This window comes from Martes martes, assembly GCF_963455335.1.
Source record: "Martes martes genome assembly, chromosome: 12".
NCBI classification, from domain to species: domain Eukaryota; kingdom Metazoa; phylum Chordata; class Mammalia; order Carnivora; family Mustelidae; genus Martes; species Martes martes.
This window is the reverse complement of record NC_137900.1, coordinates 53,792,042-53,809,593: the sequence shown is the minus strand read 5'-3', so window position 1 is coordinate 53,809,593 and position 17,552 is coordinate 53,792,042. Positions and strand designations below refer to the sequence as shown.

General features: G+C 46.3%; 1 protein-coding gene across 1 annotated transcript in view; it reads left to right on the top strand.

The window, feature by feature from the left end:
* The first annotated feature begins 15,063 nt into the window (after positions 1-15,063).
* MOB3B (MOB kinase activator 3B) overlaps positions 15,064-17,552 on the top strand; it is a 196,624-nt gene continuing 194,135 nt past the window's right edge. The window contains exon 1 of the mRNA XM_080820804.1: positions 15,064-15,294. The gene's annotated coding sequence lies outside the window, so the exon portion shown is untranslated. The remainder of the gene's footprint in view (positions 15,295-17,552) is intronic.

Here is a 17,552-nt window from a genome sequence, read left to right as displayed (position 1 = left end):
CACTATCTCATCTCTTGCTGAAATGTTCTTTTTGAATTAATAGCTTGATAAATGGCTAAGTAGTTTTCATCAGACCAATTAGGACAAGACTGGGTATCCATTTATGGAGTGTGGACATTCAAGAAATCTGATCCATTCTTTAGAAAATCATTCCTGAGCTCAGAGTTGGCTCAAATTGGCACCTTCTGGCATTTGCTTGTGGGTGGGGAATGTGGAATGCTTTGAAAGCTGAATGGATTTGTCAAGTTTTAAAACTCCCTTATGGTTAGAGGAAAACAACATTCATTGTTTAAAAACACCATTGTTTGTTTTTTCTTCTTTTCTGTTCTTTGGAGCCTGAATCTGCAAAAACATTCACGCCCAGCATTTTGCTTCATGTAAGGCTCCTAATGTTTCTGGAGTCATGAGTGATGTGAAAAACTTTTTATTGTGATTGTTTAGAATGTTCAGGACAAATCAAAAAAGTCTATTTTAATGCTCTTACTGTATTTTATGGAGAAAGACCAGATTTCTGTCATTGTAGGAGGAGGGTAGAGTTGATAGGCGTATGGGTCCTGGAGCCAAGACTTCCAAGGCTCAAATCCCTCTTTTTCCACTTCATGGCTGTGTGACCTTGGACAAGGTATTTAACCCCTCTGTCCTGCTTCAATATCCTCATTTATTCAACAGGCATGGGAATAGATTAGGTTCAGGGTAGCCACTGATACGCTGTCACAATAGATTAGTTTTGCTAGAGTTTCACGTGAATGGAATTATATAGGAAGCTTCCAGGCTGGACTAGAGAGGTCCTAAGACGCAAACTGGAACAGATATTCACTCTCAGATGTTTGAAGAATGAGTGGGTTAATACATGCAGAATGCTTGAAAGGCAACAGGCACAGAGTAAGTGGTCAATAAAATTGAGTTGTGGGTGTTATCATTGTTACCACCATTATCCTCATCGTTAAGCAACTGAATGTAGAGTTCCCATATTTTTAAACCACACCTCACAGTTGAGATTCCAGGAGATACCACTTCAGTAGCAAGATTGTTTTATTAGCAAGAACCTAGCACTACCTCCTTGCACAGAACAGAGAGCATTGCCTGAGGAGAAGGTCATTCTAGGGCATGAAAGAGTGCACGTGAGGTACTATCCAGAAGCCTCATGATGTTCTTCCACTCTGTCCACTCCATCATCGCTGTCACTACCAGGACCTCTCCTGTCTCGTTCACATTAACTCATCACCTTCCTCCCTTCTGGTCTTTTCACGGACACCCCACCCTCCCCCTCCCACTTACCCACCCCAGATCAATGCATTTCTCCACAGAAGGCAGAGTGATCTTTCTAATAGAATCTCTTCCTTGATCTCACTTGCTTTTAAAAACCCTCAGTGATAACCTTGGACACAATATAAGGGCCGTACCCCATGAAGCACAGGGCCTTTAGGATCCGACCCGGTGGACCTCTCCACTCTTTGCCCTCACTACTCATCCTCTCTTTGTCTCCATCCTTGGGTGGTGCATGTGTTGTTCCCACTGCCTGGCATATGCACCCCTTCCCCTGGATGAACTTTACTTGCCAATCTGGATTCGCCTACAGTTGAGGCAGAGACTGTGTCTGTGCACTAGCTCATTCCCTTATCCTCGTTGCCTGGCACACACTATGCTTATTAAATATTCTGTTGAATTAATTACCTTCTGTTCAGGACTCTTGGAGGTTTCTCTACTTGGGGTACTAGCACGGCACTTAGCTCATTATTATGCATCATTATTATGGATTTGTGTCTCCCATTGGGCTGAGCTTCACAAGGCTGGTCCTTGTCTTACACATCCTGCATCCCCAGCTTCCAGAACAGAGCCTGCTGTGAAACAGGAATTTAGTAAGTTCTAAAACAACGAACACTATCCACATACCATTAATCTCAGGTTTAAAGTACACTCAAATTCTGAAGCAAGGGGATGTATGGACCTCCTCGGCAGTTCTTGGATGTTATCCCAATGAAACTACTGACATTTTAAGCAAGTTTGCATGTATGTGCATTTTTCTGGGTAGTGGGTCCATAGCCTTCATCAGATTCGCAAAGGGGTTTCTAATTCCTGGAAAGGTAAGAATGTATGTCCTTTTTTTTTTTTTTTTTTAATTTTATTTATTTGACAGAGAGAAATCAGAGCTAGGCAGAGAGGCAGACAAAGAGAGGGGGAAGAGGCTCCTGCTGAGCAGAGAGCCCGATGCGGGGCTCGATCCCAGGACCCTGAGATCATGACCTGAGCCGAAGGCAGAGGCTTAAACCACTGAGCCACCCAGGTGCCCCAGAATGTATGTCCTTAAGAGTTGTTTATAAGAGTGCCTGGGTGGCTCGGTCAGTTAAGTGTTGGACTTTTGATTTTGGCTCAGGTCGTGATCTCAGGGTGGTGGTGTCGAGCCCCACATCAGGTTTGTTTTTCTTTTAATTTGTTTTAGTTTTGTTTATTTTTAAGATTTTATTAATTTATTCAACAGAGAGAGACACAGCAAGAGAGGGAACACAAGCAGGGGGACTGGGAGAGGGAGAAGCAGGCTTCCTGCCAAGCAGGGAGCCCGATGGGGGGCTCGACCCCAGGACCTTGGGATCATGACATGCGCCGAAGGCAGATGTTTAAGGACTGAGCCACCCTGGTGCCACCCCTCACTGCCCCATCAGGTTTTGTAATCATTGTGGAGTCTGCTTGAGATTCTCTCTCCCTCTCTTGCTCTCAAATAAGTAAATATATAACATCTTTATTTTTTAAAAAAGAAGTGTTTTTAAAAACCAACTGTGAAATAAAAACTTTGCAAGGTAGTTTGATGAGTCAGTCCATTTGACTCAGATGAGGTAGAGGGTTTGTGCCTCTACAGAATGTCTCCAGCAGTCTTTCTGCTACTGAGTTCGGTGGTATTTCCAACTGACTGCAGTGGGTGTTCTCCTGGATGAATATCCATTTGTGGTCTCCCCTCCCACACACACCTGTAGCAGCAGTTTGAGACTCATTTGCATGGCCTACTTGGTTCCAGAAGCATCAAGCATTTCAATCCCTGGGACCAACCCCACAGAGTATTTTAACTCAGTTTTCAGGCTGTAGAGGCTGTTCTGTTCAAGAACCTTCTTTGATCCACTTCGACTAGACATTTAATCGGGTTTTTATCAATAGATAGGCAGTTTTTTTCTAATCCAGACCCACACAATCAAGAGACTAAAGCTTCTCTTTTTTTTTTTTTTTAAGATTTTATTTATTTATTTGACAAGAGATCACAAGTAGGCATAGGGGCAGGCAGGAGTGGGGTGGGGGAAGCAGGCTCTCCGCTGAGCAGAGAGCCTGATGTGGGGCTCGATCCCAGGACCCTGAGATCATGACCTGAGCCGAAGGCAGAGGCTTAACCCACTGAGCCACCCAGGTGCCCCGACTAAAGCTTCTCTAAGAAGCTAAGAAAAAGCACATTTTAAAAATAACTTGAGCAAATGGGGCGCCTGGGTGGCTCAGTGGGTTAAAGCCCCTGCCTTTGGCTCAGGTCATGATCCCAGGGTCCTGGGATTGAGCCCCACATCGGGCTCTCTGCTCAGCGGGGAGCCTGCTTCCCCTTCTCTCTCTGCCTGCCTCTCTGCCTACTTGCGATCGCTGTCTGTCAAATAAATAAATAAAATCTTTAAAAAAAATAAAAATAACTTGAGCAAATGAATGCATTCTGGCAAAAGCAAACCAGCTCTTTAAAATAAACTTCTTTAGAGTTTCTCAAAAGCAGGTCCTGAAAACGTAAACAACCCCAGGGTGCACGTGAGCTGATGCACGTGAGCTGAGCCACTAACTGAACAGAAAACTCGTTGCCCAAATTCTGTCAAAATAAAAAACACCTTAAAAAACTAGAAGTCCATGACCATCAGGCAAGAACAAGATATGGGGGGGGTGGTGCGGGGTGACCCAGCCCAAGGACAATGAGAAAGTCTCACGACTAGATCCTCAAAATGCTGGCTTTCCAGCCCAAAGCCAAGATGTTGAGGGACAGGGGCTACAGCTTATGCCTCAGGCCCTTGCTCAGACCCTACCAAGCCCCTGCCTTCCCCAAGGAGAACCAGAGTCTACTCACTCTCATGAAATCAGAAGCAGCCACTGCGAGTTTCACCAGTGTTCTGTTGACAAAATAAAGGACCCAGTGAAACTGAATAACATGCCTGGCCAAAGGAGCCCAGACCATGAAGTTATGATATCTTCATGCCCAGCCATAGTCTTTCAAGCATGATAATAATATGTTCCTTCTGACGAGACCCATACTATTCCAATGAGCTTATGCTGAGTTTATCTGTGCAAGAATAATAACTTGTTATAAATAACAAATACACTGATTCTCATTTTCTATTTGTGTAACTTCCTCAAAACAAAGTATTTGCTCCTTGCATGGTAGTGGTCTGGTTCTTTCTATGTGGGGAGCGCTGTGCCGGAATCCATATCTTAGAATGGACAGAACTTAGAGAAATTCAGTGAAAAGGCACGGGTAATTTTTTTAAAAACAAGAAAATGCAACTTACAGAGGAGCATTAAGAAAAACTTGCTATTATTTAATCACCGAGATGTGGGAAATATCAGGATAAACCTGAACATCATATTTCAGGTGTCCCAAGAATCATGGCCCACTTAGCAATGTGTATTTAGTCATGGCTACGTGCCAGCTGCTTTATGAGCAATTTCACATTTAATCCTCACAATGACCCCATGAAATGAACGTCCCCTCGTACGTGAGGAGAACACTGAAGCGTAGGTTAAGTGATCGTCCAAACGTTGATAGACATTTTTCACAAATAGTCTGCTTTTCTCTCTCTCTCTCTTTTCTCACCTGGAAGTTAAGTTGTACTTCCTCTTTCCGTGGAACCCATGCACGAGACCACACAACTCTTTTTAGCCGACGAAGTTTGAGCAAGCAACATGTGCTGTTTCCACGCGGAAGGCTGGAGAGCCTCTATGAGCTTTGCCTTCTTCCCCGTGCCACAGAGACTACCGACATTCTGGAAAGTGGCTGCTCCACAGCCTCGGCCCTTTACTGAGGGATACAGAAGCAGAGCCCCCTCTCCCACCCCCATCAAACCAAGATGAGTGTTCTGCACAAGTAAGACATTAACCTTTGCAGTTTTGAGCCACTGAACTTGAGGATTGTGTCTATAGCAAAACCTGAGTGATAACACTAAGCCAGCTGATCAGAGCTTGACCTGCCTCTGCCACCCACAGCTTATTCTGAGCGAACATGCTCTGCTGCCTTCCAGGTGGAGAATGATGACTAAGTGTATTATTCTCCCCAGTTTGAGGAACAGGAAAAAAATGGTCATTACCTCCGGTGACAGGAATTAAGATTCTCCAGGGGGCAGTCAAGACATAAATATGAGAACTGAGGTGGATCAGGGGAACTTCCATGGAAGATTTACTCACAAGAGAAAAAAACAGTTTATGTCTTGGTGCATTTCCTTCCAGGCATGTTTAATGAACACTTAGCATATATTTTCTCAAACAGTCCTACTTAAAGGAAAATTTTTTAGAGTTCCGGGCTTGGAATTGTGTTCTCTACTTCTGGGTCCCTCTGATTTAGTCTGACTTACTTTCCTATAGGACTCAGGACAATAACCTTCCCTTTTATTGGTCCGTATACAAGGTGGTCTTCATTTCCAGTCTACCAGGAACCCAAATATTGCTTTGGATTCCCTCCAAATCAGAGCCTGAGACATGGACTTGAATGCGGTTAGTTTACTTGGGAGGTGAGTCTGGGAAGCAGGAGTGAGAGCAGGATGTCTGGGACAAGAAGGAGGAAAAGCCGATATAAGGATGAATGGTCAAGGGCCCCTTCAGGCTGGGATCTCTAAGTCACGTAGAGAATGCCTCCCATCATTGTCCATCTCAAGGATAAGAGGCTGGAGCATTTTTTCACTGGCTCTCCTTCCCTGTTGGTTGAGCCTAGGGGCTTGACCTAGCCTCCCTACAGCTTAGCCACTGTGCTCATTCCAGGGCTGGGCAAGCTCCCACAGCTGTGCAGAGTCTTGAGGCAGACAGTGGGATGATGCCTGATGTGTGCTTGAGACACGGGAAACCAGCCACTGTAAGGGCACTGGAACCAGGGATATTTTCTATACCAAACCCCAACCCCAAACACTAATCTTAGTTCTTGTAGAGCTGATGGATACAAGGTGATACCAAGAGAACACCACAGGCAGCCCGTGTGAACCCTGGTCAAGCTGCCTAATGTCTAAAATGGGGGTAATCCTACCTATTATCCACGGTCATTGTAAATATTTGGTGAGCAAACATGTGAAAATGCCCAGCACGGGTCCTAGCACATTACACCTTCTCTTGCTTGACAAATATGAGTCCGCTGACCTCCACCTCCAGTAAATGCCATAGGGCTGTCCTAGCTGCTGAGGCAAAGGTCTGAGGGTCCTTCCAACCCTTCACTTGTGCTTTCCTTTTGGCTTTTGACGCTGACTACAATTTGACCATCAATGAGCAGCAACTTCAAATGGAAACCCAAGTTTAGCCTCTGCTGAAATAAACAGAAAAGAACACAGGAAAGCAAATAGGCAAGGAAGAGGAATGAAAGTGTAATGCAATTTCATTGTTCTTCTAGGACATTGGGTAGAAATCTTGATGAGGTACCTAGCTGTCATAAATCCTCTTTGGTACAAAGTTCACAAAAGGGAAGAGAAAGAAAGGAGGAAGGGAAGAGGGAGGGCAAAAAGAAAGAATAAATAAAAGGAAGGAGGGAAATTATCCATCAGAAACTCTGCTGAGCATTAGGCAATAGGACTTGGGAAAAATTGTAACTGAAACTTTTCTAAAAACCTTTCAGAGAGGTGTTTTTCTTCAGAAAAGCATCATCAGGGCTGTTTGATATCCAGGGCAAGTCTTTCATATTACTAGATGTGAAACACTATCATATCTGAAACTGGCCAGAGGCCATTTAGAAATTCAATAATTATTCAACCCAAGGGGCTCTCCAAATGGTGAAGCAGCATCTTAGGAGGAAATTAATATTGAACAGTGTATCGAATCTAATTGGAATCTTGAGGAAATGGGGTCCTGAGTAGGTAAAACAGCTGGAAGCTAAAGTAGGTCAGGACAAGTGATCCCCTCATTTTTGTGTCTTGCCTTAATTATGATGTGAAAAGGAGAATCTTGTTTATTTTTTATGCCAGGAGGGCAGGGCATGGTTTGGAGATGCTCCTTGTTCATTAACAGAAACCTTCAGTCAGACAATAGAACAGCTTACTTCTTTCTTTCCACAGATACTCAAGGAGAGCTGAGAAGGCACAAGAGATTTTTTTTGTTTTGCAAACATGGCAACTGGGAGTTAAGGACTGATGTATTGGCCCCGGTAGTGGACACAGATCACAAAGACAGTGAAGCTGTGGGGGTTTTTCCCCTTCTAGAGAAAGTCCATTTGAGAGCTTCCTTATTTTCTTATTTGGAGGGGGAGGAGGTGCAATCAAGTTGGAACCATCCATGACACACCAGCCTCTTCTCTGGTTTCCTGTCCCCTCCTGTATGAATCACTTTGAGAACATGACTTCTCGACCCCATTGAGCGCACAGTGGTCTGATTCCCCATCTTAGAAAGACTCACTCTTAAATTGATTTGGGGGATCTATGCTGTCTTTACATGAGACTACCTTAGAGTCCAATTCTCCTGGCAACTAACTCTCCTTAGATCCTATCTATTGACCTACTTTAGGAGAATTCCTAGAGGACAATTCTCCATTATTCAGAGTCTGAGGCAGACCACAAGTTGTACTACCCCTCGTGTGTGTCAGGCCAGCACAAAAACACTGGGCTTCTCTCAGGAGAAAAGTCACTTATTAAAGACTCAAATGATTTAAAAAACAAACAAAACTGGAAAAAACACAGTCTGGTAGGGAGATCTGAAGAGACATTGGGTCACTATGAAGAATACAAATAAATCCAGAGAGCATGAGGGAAGATCACAATCTCATTTAAATAAAATGAATTTTTAAAAAATAAGTAAGGAAAGAACACTCACTTTACTCCTATAGAATGGAAGGCAGGCAATTTTCTAGAATGGTTCCAAAGTTCCCCAACTTGTTTAGCTGCTCTGGTACAATTTTGAACTGTGTCACAGGTTTTTTTTCCCAGCCCTCAAACCCCATGACCTTCCATGCCTCATTTCCACTTCCACAAGATGGGATTGATATAATGTGGATTTCAGAGGACATGATTATAGACATCTAGTGTCATTATAAATGGTAAGAATTATGCTAGCAGGAAATGGGCTTTAAACATGTGGATTCTTTTCATGGTTTGAAATTGCTTAAAAAGTTTTATGCATATACGTACTAGATATGAATAAAAGATTTGTATGAATATCTTTATATATACCATATATATTTACATATTATGCATATCTTTTGTACACGTACACACACACATCTCTCTTGTTTAAATTGCCATGATTTCAGTGCTTATGGAGAGGCATGCCCATTCATTTCCGGGACCCAGAGATGCCCCATAAAACATTGAGACAATCTCTCCAGGATTATGATCAGTTGGGGTTCTGAAAGCAAAATCAAAGCAGGTAAGGAGGAAGTGTGCCTTACTGTTCAAGATTTGTTAAGTAGACATTTGCGTTAACTCTCGTTGCTTGGTATGAAAAGAAGGACTCTGAGAATGTCTGTTCTTTGTTAGTAAGCTGCCTGTAATCATTATGGTTAGCACACAATGCCAAAGGGTAATCAGACTACCAAAATTAATAGGAATGCCCTCTCACAAATCCAATTTGAGTGAGCACTGCTCTCCTGAGCAACATGATTGTGAGTCTGTGTTTGTCAAGGACTACGCAAACATGTTTTCTCCGCTTTACTCTATTGCAATGTGTTATGATGTTACTATGGTGACGCTCTTACGATATCCCTTTGCTCTTTTGGTGCCCTCTCAGTGGAAGCTGTAATGAGGTGGTTTGGCAACAGAATCTTTCTGGGATTTTTCTCATTCACCATTGAAGACCAGCATGGCTTTCCTCTTACAGGAAATGCATAAAGCATGAACTGAAAATGACAGTAATTTGCACTGACTTGGGCAAAAAATGTGAATGTTATTAATTCTGTACCTAACTACCCAGAAATATTCTCTTTTTGTTTCCAATTCTAGGACATGACATCCCAAGAGGCGGTAAGGCTTCTAGATTGAGTGTGGAATGTCACACGGGGTGGGGGCTAGGGTATCTTGCCCTCCTGGGGCAGGAGCTATGGGAGGGTGATGTAGAACTATGTGCTGGAAAGAAAGAGAGATGGAGTTTCTGGAGCACATACCACATGGCAATATCTGTGCTAAGCGCATTATATGCATCCCTTGACAGAATCCATACAACCACTTATAATATTTACCCCATTTTATAAAATGAGGCAATAGACAACAGCGAATATGGGTCTTTCAGACTCTGATGCCCATTCTATTAATTACTATGCCACTTTGTCTCCCTAAAATGCATCTTTCAGATGATCTGTCTTCTCTCTTTTCCCTGCAAAAGCTTGGAGGTGAGAATCATGAGTGCCATCATCCATACTCCTTAGACTTATCCCATCGCTACCTGGAGAGATTTATCTGAGACAGCTTGAAATCTGACAACTTTATCTTGGACAAACACACTCTTGGGGCCTTCTCCACTACTGTATCAGGACACACAGCAGTAATGGTCATGAGACCTAAAACCAACAGCCCAGTCGTATTAGTTGTGTAATCTGGGGCGAGTCAATTCTTCCAGACTGTTATTTCACCTATAAAATGGAAATGGTGAAAATTATACTTGTCCAAAGGTCAGGAATAACCCAGTTGCTTTCATTTTCTGTTTTTGCTCACTTGAGAACCTTTTGGTTCTAGGATATGGGAGGCTGTGCTCGGGACCTAGAATGACAGATCCATGATCGCCCTTTTATAATGTGGCAAACAGAGCAGCCTCTCAAAACATTTTATCAGCAAGAAGTTCGTTTTTGTCTTCTACTAACTGCCTTTTGAGTTATAGCTTCAGACATTGCTTTGGCAGCTCTTTCATTAACTTTCTCCCTCAATAACTTAGATGAAAATCATTACATTTCCTTTGATCTCTAGCCTAGCATTGGGGTCCCAGCCTTTATCATCTGACTGCACACGTAGTCCCCATACCAACTAGATTAATCTTGGTTTCTAGGACACATTTAGCATTTTGCTACCTTCCCGTATCATTACAGGTTTTCTGTACCTGAAACAACTTTTCTAACTCCCAACAATGTCCACCTTATTTATTTATTTATTTATTTATAGATTTGATTTGTTTATTTGAGAGAAAGACAGAGAGAGTGAGAGAGAGAGAGAGAGAGAACATGAGCAGGGTGAGGGGAAGAGGGAGAAGCAGACTCCCTGCTGAGCAGGGAGCCTGATGCAGGGGTTGATCCCAGGACTCTGGGATCATGACTTGAGCTGACAGCAGACTCTGAGCCACCGACTGAGCCACCCAGGTGCCCCAGTGTCCGCCATCTTTAGGTCCAGCTCAAATGCCACATCCTCACTGAAACTCCCCCCAGTCAACTCCATCCAGAATTAATCTTGTGTTTGTGCTCCATGGAAATGTATCGGCCTCTTCTACACGCCCCTTCCCCTCCCCCCTTCTTGCTAGTCGTATTTCTCTAACTAGGTTGTAAGCATCTTGAGGGCAAGATCCCAGGCAGTCTATTGCTGCATGATAGTGGCAGAGAAGTGTGAGGGTTCCACTATGGTTTTAAGTCACACTGCCAAGTCTAAAGCCTACCTACATGATGTACTAGCTGCATGACCTTGGGCAAGTTCCCTCAGATGGGGGGAAATTTCTGGTCTGTAATTTCTTCACCTGTATTTACTGCATAGGGACCTTGTGAGAATTAAATGAGACATTCCATGTAAAGTACTTAGTGAGTACCTGACTATGATAGGTGCTTAATAGAGATTAAGTATTTGCAACACCCATAATGAGTTCTCTTCATTAATTAATTCAACACATATTTGAGTGTCATATTAGCATGTTCAGTTGGTATAACAAAATACCATAGACCAGACGGCTTAAATATTAGACATTTATTTCTCTCAGTTTTGGGCACTGGGAAGTCCAAGATCATGATGCTGGCCAATTTGGTTCCTGGTAAGAGTCTTGTTGGCTTATGGATGACCTCCTTCTCACTGTGTCCTCACATGGCAGAGAGACAACAATCTCTCTTTTCCTGTTTCTCTTTATAAAGCCACTAATCGCCACTAATCTCATCATGAGCGGACTACCCTTATCACTTCATCTAACTGTAATTACCTCTCGATCTTAGGCAAAAGGCCAAGAAGCGGATAACTGTAATTACCTTTTAAAGGCTCCAACTCCAAATACCATCACATTGAGGGTTAGGGCTTCAACATATGGATTTGGGGGCGGAAGGAGGTGGGATATAATTCAGTCCTTAGCAAGCATCTATACATTTATTGAGCTAGTCCAAGGATAGAGTAATAAACAAAAGAGATAAAAATCCATGTCATGTGGAATTTACATTCTAGTAGAAAGAGTAAGACCGTGAGATAGACAGAATAATGGGCCCCCAAATGTCCACATCTTTATCTCCATAACCTGGGATCGTGTTACATTACACGGCAAGGAGGTACTGGGGTTGCAGACAGAATTAAGGTCACTAATCAACTGACTTTGACATAGAGAGATAACACTGGATTATTTGGATGAGCTCTGTGTAACCCGAAGGGCCTTTATAAGTGGAAGAGGGAAGCAGAAAGGTCAGGGTGAAGAAAATGGAATCTTGACTGCTGTGGCTGGTTTTGGAGATGGAGAAAGGAAACCCTGGCTGAGGTATGTCAGCAGCCTCTAAAACCAGCAAAAACAGGGAAACTAACTGCCTTTCCTCCAGAGACTTCAAAGAGGAATGCAGCCCTGCTGACACCAATGAGACCTGGGCTGAAAGTCTAACCTAGAGAATATAATAAATTTGTATTGTTGTATGTTGTTAAGTTTGTGGTTCTTCGTTACAGCAGCCATAGAAAACTAACACAGACAAAATGAATACAGGAGATTTTATATATACATATAAAATCAGATGGCAATAAATTCTGAGAAATTGGAGCAGGGAATACGGATAAGGGAGTGTTAGAAGGGGAAGGTGATAATAATTATTATATAGTTAATAATAATAATTTTAAGTAGATTTGGAAGAGGAGCCCAAGGAGGATCTGGAGTAGCAAGTTGACAAAATAGGACACACTTTTACTGGAATCACATTGGCTGCTTTATTGAGAACAGCACATATGGGGGGACAAGGTGGAAAGGGGGACAGAAGGTTATTGTAGTAATACTAGCTACAGGTATTTGTGGCTTGGTCTGAGGTGGTGGAAAGAAGTCTGTCAATAAAGCCAGTGAGATGTGTTGATAGATTAGGAGTGGAACAGAAAAGGAGAAAAGTCAAAGATGATCCTGTGGTTTGGGGCTTTAAGCCAATGAAAGGTTGGAGAGGCCATTCACTGAGATGGGGAAGACAGCAGGGGAGCACGTTTGAGGGAGAGGATGGTGTAGGTTGGGTGGACTCCTGGTACCTGAATCCTTTCCTTCCCCTAGTCTTTCCCTTCTGATTGCTTTTCCCTACAAGCAAAGAACCAAAGACATAAGGAATAATAGCCAGTGGGAAACAGCATCTTGTTCAATTTGTGATGGAGCCAGTTTGTTATGTAACACCTACGCAGAGTTCTGATAAAAGCCTGACTGGAGAAGGAGGTGTAGCCTGGGACGCTACAGATGGAATGTGTGTGCCCTCCCCAAATTCATCTGGTGAATCCTATGGCCCAGTGTGATGGTATTGGGAGATGGAGCTTCTGTGAGGTGATCAGTCATGAGGGAGGATGCCTTATGAATGGGATTAGTGTCTTTATAAAAGAGGCCTGAGAAAGCTTCCTGCCCCCTTTTGCCTTGTGAGGACACAGTGAAAAAATGTCTAAGAGAAAGCAAGCCCTCACCAAACACTGAATCTGCTGGCAACTTATCTTGGACTTCTCAGCCTCCAGAACTGTGAGAAATCCCTTTCTGGTGCTGGGAAGCCCCTGGCTTTGTTGTAGTAGCCTGACCACACAAAGATGCAGGAGGACCAAGGAGGGCTTGACTCTAAATGCTGGCCCTTTGGAGCACACTGTGAAGGTGGACCCATCCTTCTCCAGCACACCAGGTCACAGGCAGAGAAGCTGGGAGAGTGTGGGCAAGAACTGGGGTATTATTCACTACAATGACCCCTCTCACTGATGAAAATTATCCAGGAAATATTGGTGGCTCCCTCCCAGTCACAAGATTTACCACTCCTCCCTGGGGAAATAGCCACTAAGGGAATGGAAGTGGGATGAAAATTCTCTCCTCCCACAGGCAAAGCTGAAACGCAAGGAGAGAGGCAGAGATGGTTCCATTAATATTTATTGATTAGAACTGAATGCCCTCTTCACCGCGTGCATGTCTTGCTCATTGGTACTCTGGAGCGTGAGTCAGTCTCCAAGGGCAGAAGTCGGATCTCAACGTTTGGCTTTAGTTTCTGAGGCAAAAAAACCCTTATTTTCCCTTTCGGAATGGACAGAAAAGATCATGCCAAGGGTATTGCCAGGCAGGCAAGAGACTTCCCAATTAGGGACTAGTGAGTGAAAGGGAAGGTAAAAGGGTGAAAGGAAAGGTAAACTGGGGTAATTAAGAGATACTTCCATCCTGATTGTTCTGCACCTTGGAGAGTGTTCTGATTGCCATGAGGCCAAAAGGACAAAAGCTTTAAAAGCAGTGACTAGGGTTTGAGGCAGTTTGGAAATGAAACTGCATTACTCAATAAGAATCATTGCCTAATTAATGGCTGTATAGTTGCAGCTGACTATTTTTCACCCTCATGTTTGAGTTTCTTATTCACAATCTCCAATATCTTTGCATTGCCCAAGAATTAAGTGGAATCATTTAATCCAGTGTTAACATCATTAGACCATAACTATTTGATTATCAAATATTTCTTACAATATCAGAAATGACTTAATATTGCAGAAAATGTGTGGTTTTAGAGGTTCTCATTTAGTAGTAGTGGAAACCACTTTTGGGGGAATGATGTTGACCTCTCATGCATCCTCATTTCTACTTAATATTTTTCCATACTTCCTGATATTTGGGTGGCTCAGTTGGTTGAGCCTCCAGATCAAGCCCTGATTGGGCTCCCCGCTCAGTGGGGAGTCAGCTTCTCCCTCTCCCTCTGCCCTTCACCTCCGCCCTTGCTTGTATGCACTCTCAAATAAATAAATAAATAAATAATATATAACATATATTATATATGTATATTTCCATACCTCTTTAAAGTGTGTAGTCAGAATTGTAAAATCCAGTACCTAGTCATTTGGTACTCCCCAATCGGTATGTACTGAGGAGATTTAGGGGAAAAAAAAGATGTGGAAGGCATTATTTTCCTTAGGAAGCTTTTATCTACTGATTCCTACTATTAAGAATGCTTTCTATGTTAAAAAAAAAAAAAAAAAAAGAATGCTTTCTATGTTTAGTTTACCCTTAAAACCACCCAGCAAGGTAGATACTGCTCTTCCAATTTAGAGAGGAAAATAACTGGTTTAGAAGTCACAGACCAAAAATCACACAGTAGAAAGTCTCAGGGTGTGCCCGGCTTCCAAGGCTATTCTCATTCCACTACTCCCAGGTTGTTCTAGTAAAGACGCCAGAATCTCAGTATTTTCCAATGATTAAAGCCCCCCCGCCCCGCCCCCGGCAGTATTTTCCAACAGTCTTTTTCAACAAGTGAGAAAATCTTGGAGAAGGTGATTTCCCCCTTTCTAGGTGCCTTGGCTGTGTTGGACCCAGAACGCGAACTTTCTGATGCTTTCTCGCTCTTTGCCCTCGTGAGAGGGTCCCGGTCTTTTTGGCAAGCCTGGAGCCCGCATAGACCGCCCATTCCTCACCTCTGCGGGAGGCAAGATGAGCCTCCAGGCGACCCGACTTCACGGAGCTGCCATTCCGCGGGCGGCCGCCAGGGGTCCCCGGTCGGCGCCCCCGCGCGAGAGCCGCGCGCCGGGCGGCTGTGGGGGCTACTTCGGAACGGCGGCGGCTGGAGCTCCAGCCCCGCGCTCGCTCGCCCGCGCGCTCCTGGAGACCGCGCGCGCTGGCCCCTCGCCGCTCGCTCCGCGCCCGCCGCGTGGATCCGCAAGCGTCGCCCGTCCGGCCCCCGGCTCGCCCTCCTCCTCCGGCGCCGGCTGCGGCTGACCCCGCGCAGGAGGCGACAGGGCCGCGGGCTGAAGGTAGAAGCCCACGGTGAGTGAGAGCCCGCGCGCGGCGAGGCGAGGTGGCGCCGCCCGGCAGCTGCTCGCCCTCCCGGGCGCCGGGGTGGGCCGCGGTGTGGGGCGCCCCTGGGGGAGGACGCGTCGGGGGTGGGGGGCGGGGGCGAGCGGCGGCTCCGGGGCTGGGATCCGCGTCAGACCCCTGCCCGCGCCTCGGCTCAGGCCGGCTCCTCGCGCGCCCTTCTCGGGCGGGAACGAGAGTCCAGTCCCCAGCCCGGCTCCCGGGCCTTGACTGGGAAAGCTCTAGCAGTAAAATGCATGGCCCGCGGGGCACAAGTGCGTCCCGGGGCCGTCCCGAATCGCAGGAGACTGCCGCGTGCGTGTCGGGCTGCGGGCGGCGGGAAGACAAACTTTTGCGAAAGTGCGCCTGGGCGGGAGCACGGCGCTCAGGGCGTGTGCGGAGGCTGGGCGCGGGCTGCGCCGGGGGAAGCCCGCTCCGCCGGCCCGCTCGCCCCGGGCACTGTCGGAGCTTCGGGGAGGGAGCGCGTGGGTGAAGGACGGGGAAACTCTGCTGCCCCCTTGGGCCAACAACTGTCAAACATCTGGAATCCAGCCCCTCCCTTCCCCTCCGCCGAGGAAGGTGAAAACCCCTTAACTTTCCTTTGATTGTTCTCCCTGCCTTGGGACCCCTCTCGGAATGGAAAAGGGCCGCTCTCCGGTGCCAGGCAAGTGAGTACCGGAGACCTCCAGGCCCCTCAGGCTTCCCCCGTCACCCACCTTCCTGACCGCCTCCCAGATGTCCTCCCCGCAGGGACCACGCCACAGCGCCCGTGGAGATCGTGACGAATGGCCTTTTGTTTTTCCGCCTCTCCCCTATTGTTTGCCTTTGCAACATCTGGCGGGTCTCGCGGAGAGCAGGACGCCCTCCGGGTCTTCCCCGCACTCCCCTGCCGCCCGCCAGCCACACGGCCGGCTCCCGCCCGGCTCCCGACGGGGAAAGGCGAGGAGCCCGGCCCCCGCGAGGCCGCCGCACCAAGGCCCTGCGGTTAGAGGGCGGAGGGAAAGTTGCTGCTTCCCCGCCTCCTCGGCTGCCTGGGGCCCGGGGCGCGTTTCTCGGATCTGATCCCAGACGCACCGCGAAGGGCGCAGCCGGAGAGGGGTGCCGCTTTCCCGAGAGTGGGAGAGACCTTCCGCCCTCCGCCAGGGTGTCCTTGGGTGGTTCCATGGTTTTAAATCTCCGCCCGAAGGCCTGTGGCTGGACCGCTTCCAGGGCAAGGGGACGGGATCGGGGCACTTTGGGTAGGCGGAAAGCCGAGGTCCTGGGGTCTGCGAGTTTTCAAGGACTGGAGAACAGGCGAGAATGGAGAAGGAAGTAACCCAAGAAGCCTCAAGACTTTGCCTAGAAACAGTGGTTAGGTGGCTCCCTCCAGACTGAACGTGGAATTTTGACTTAGGGGTAGAGCTCCAAGTTTAAATCCCAGGTCCCCTGTCAGCATTTGGAAAAAAGCAAATCCGGAGGATACCGCGCAGACGCCGCCAGGGCAGTCAGTGTTCACGCCAGCAAGTCCTTGCGAACCAGTGGCTTGGAACTGCCTCCGAGTTCCCCGGGGGGTGCGCCTGTTAGGTTATAGGTGGCCCTCTTTCTTTGCCTTCCCTCGCAAGTTAGATGCTTGCACATCGTGCCTCTTCTTAGTGTGGATTATTAAAGAAGTAGGGCAACAGCAAAGTAGGCGCTCTGAGAAGGCAGAGTTCCCTTAGGGTGCCCAGACAGTCGTTTTTGCCGGTGAGGGGGAGCCCAAGCCTGTGCACCTGTTAGAAGCTGTGCATGCTCAGCTTTACTGTAGTGGTGTTGCCAGCATGTTCTCATGGAGGCCCAGCCGTCCGCATTCCAGGGAAGCTCAGTTCCGCTCTTTCTACTCTCTACCTTTTGATCCCGTCCCGGAGCATGGGGAGGGAGGAAGCAAGCTTCCATCAGAACACCTGTGACCTGGGTACCCACTCAAGCATTTTATGTGGGACCTCTGCACAGTTCTGGGAGTTTTCCCTTTATCTGACTTACCAGACATTTGACTTTCATTCAATAAACAGAAAAACAAAGGAGACTGCTAAGTCAGGAAGCACGTTCTCTGGTGATTTCTGGATATTACCAGTGGTACCAACAAAAGGAAAAAAGCGAAATTTTTGAAGCAATGGAAGACACTTTACAAGGGTCTCATGAAAATGACGCCTAAGGAAGGATTCCTTTGAAATTTAGCAGCTACTTAGTAGCAGCAGGAGAGAACAAGGCAGACC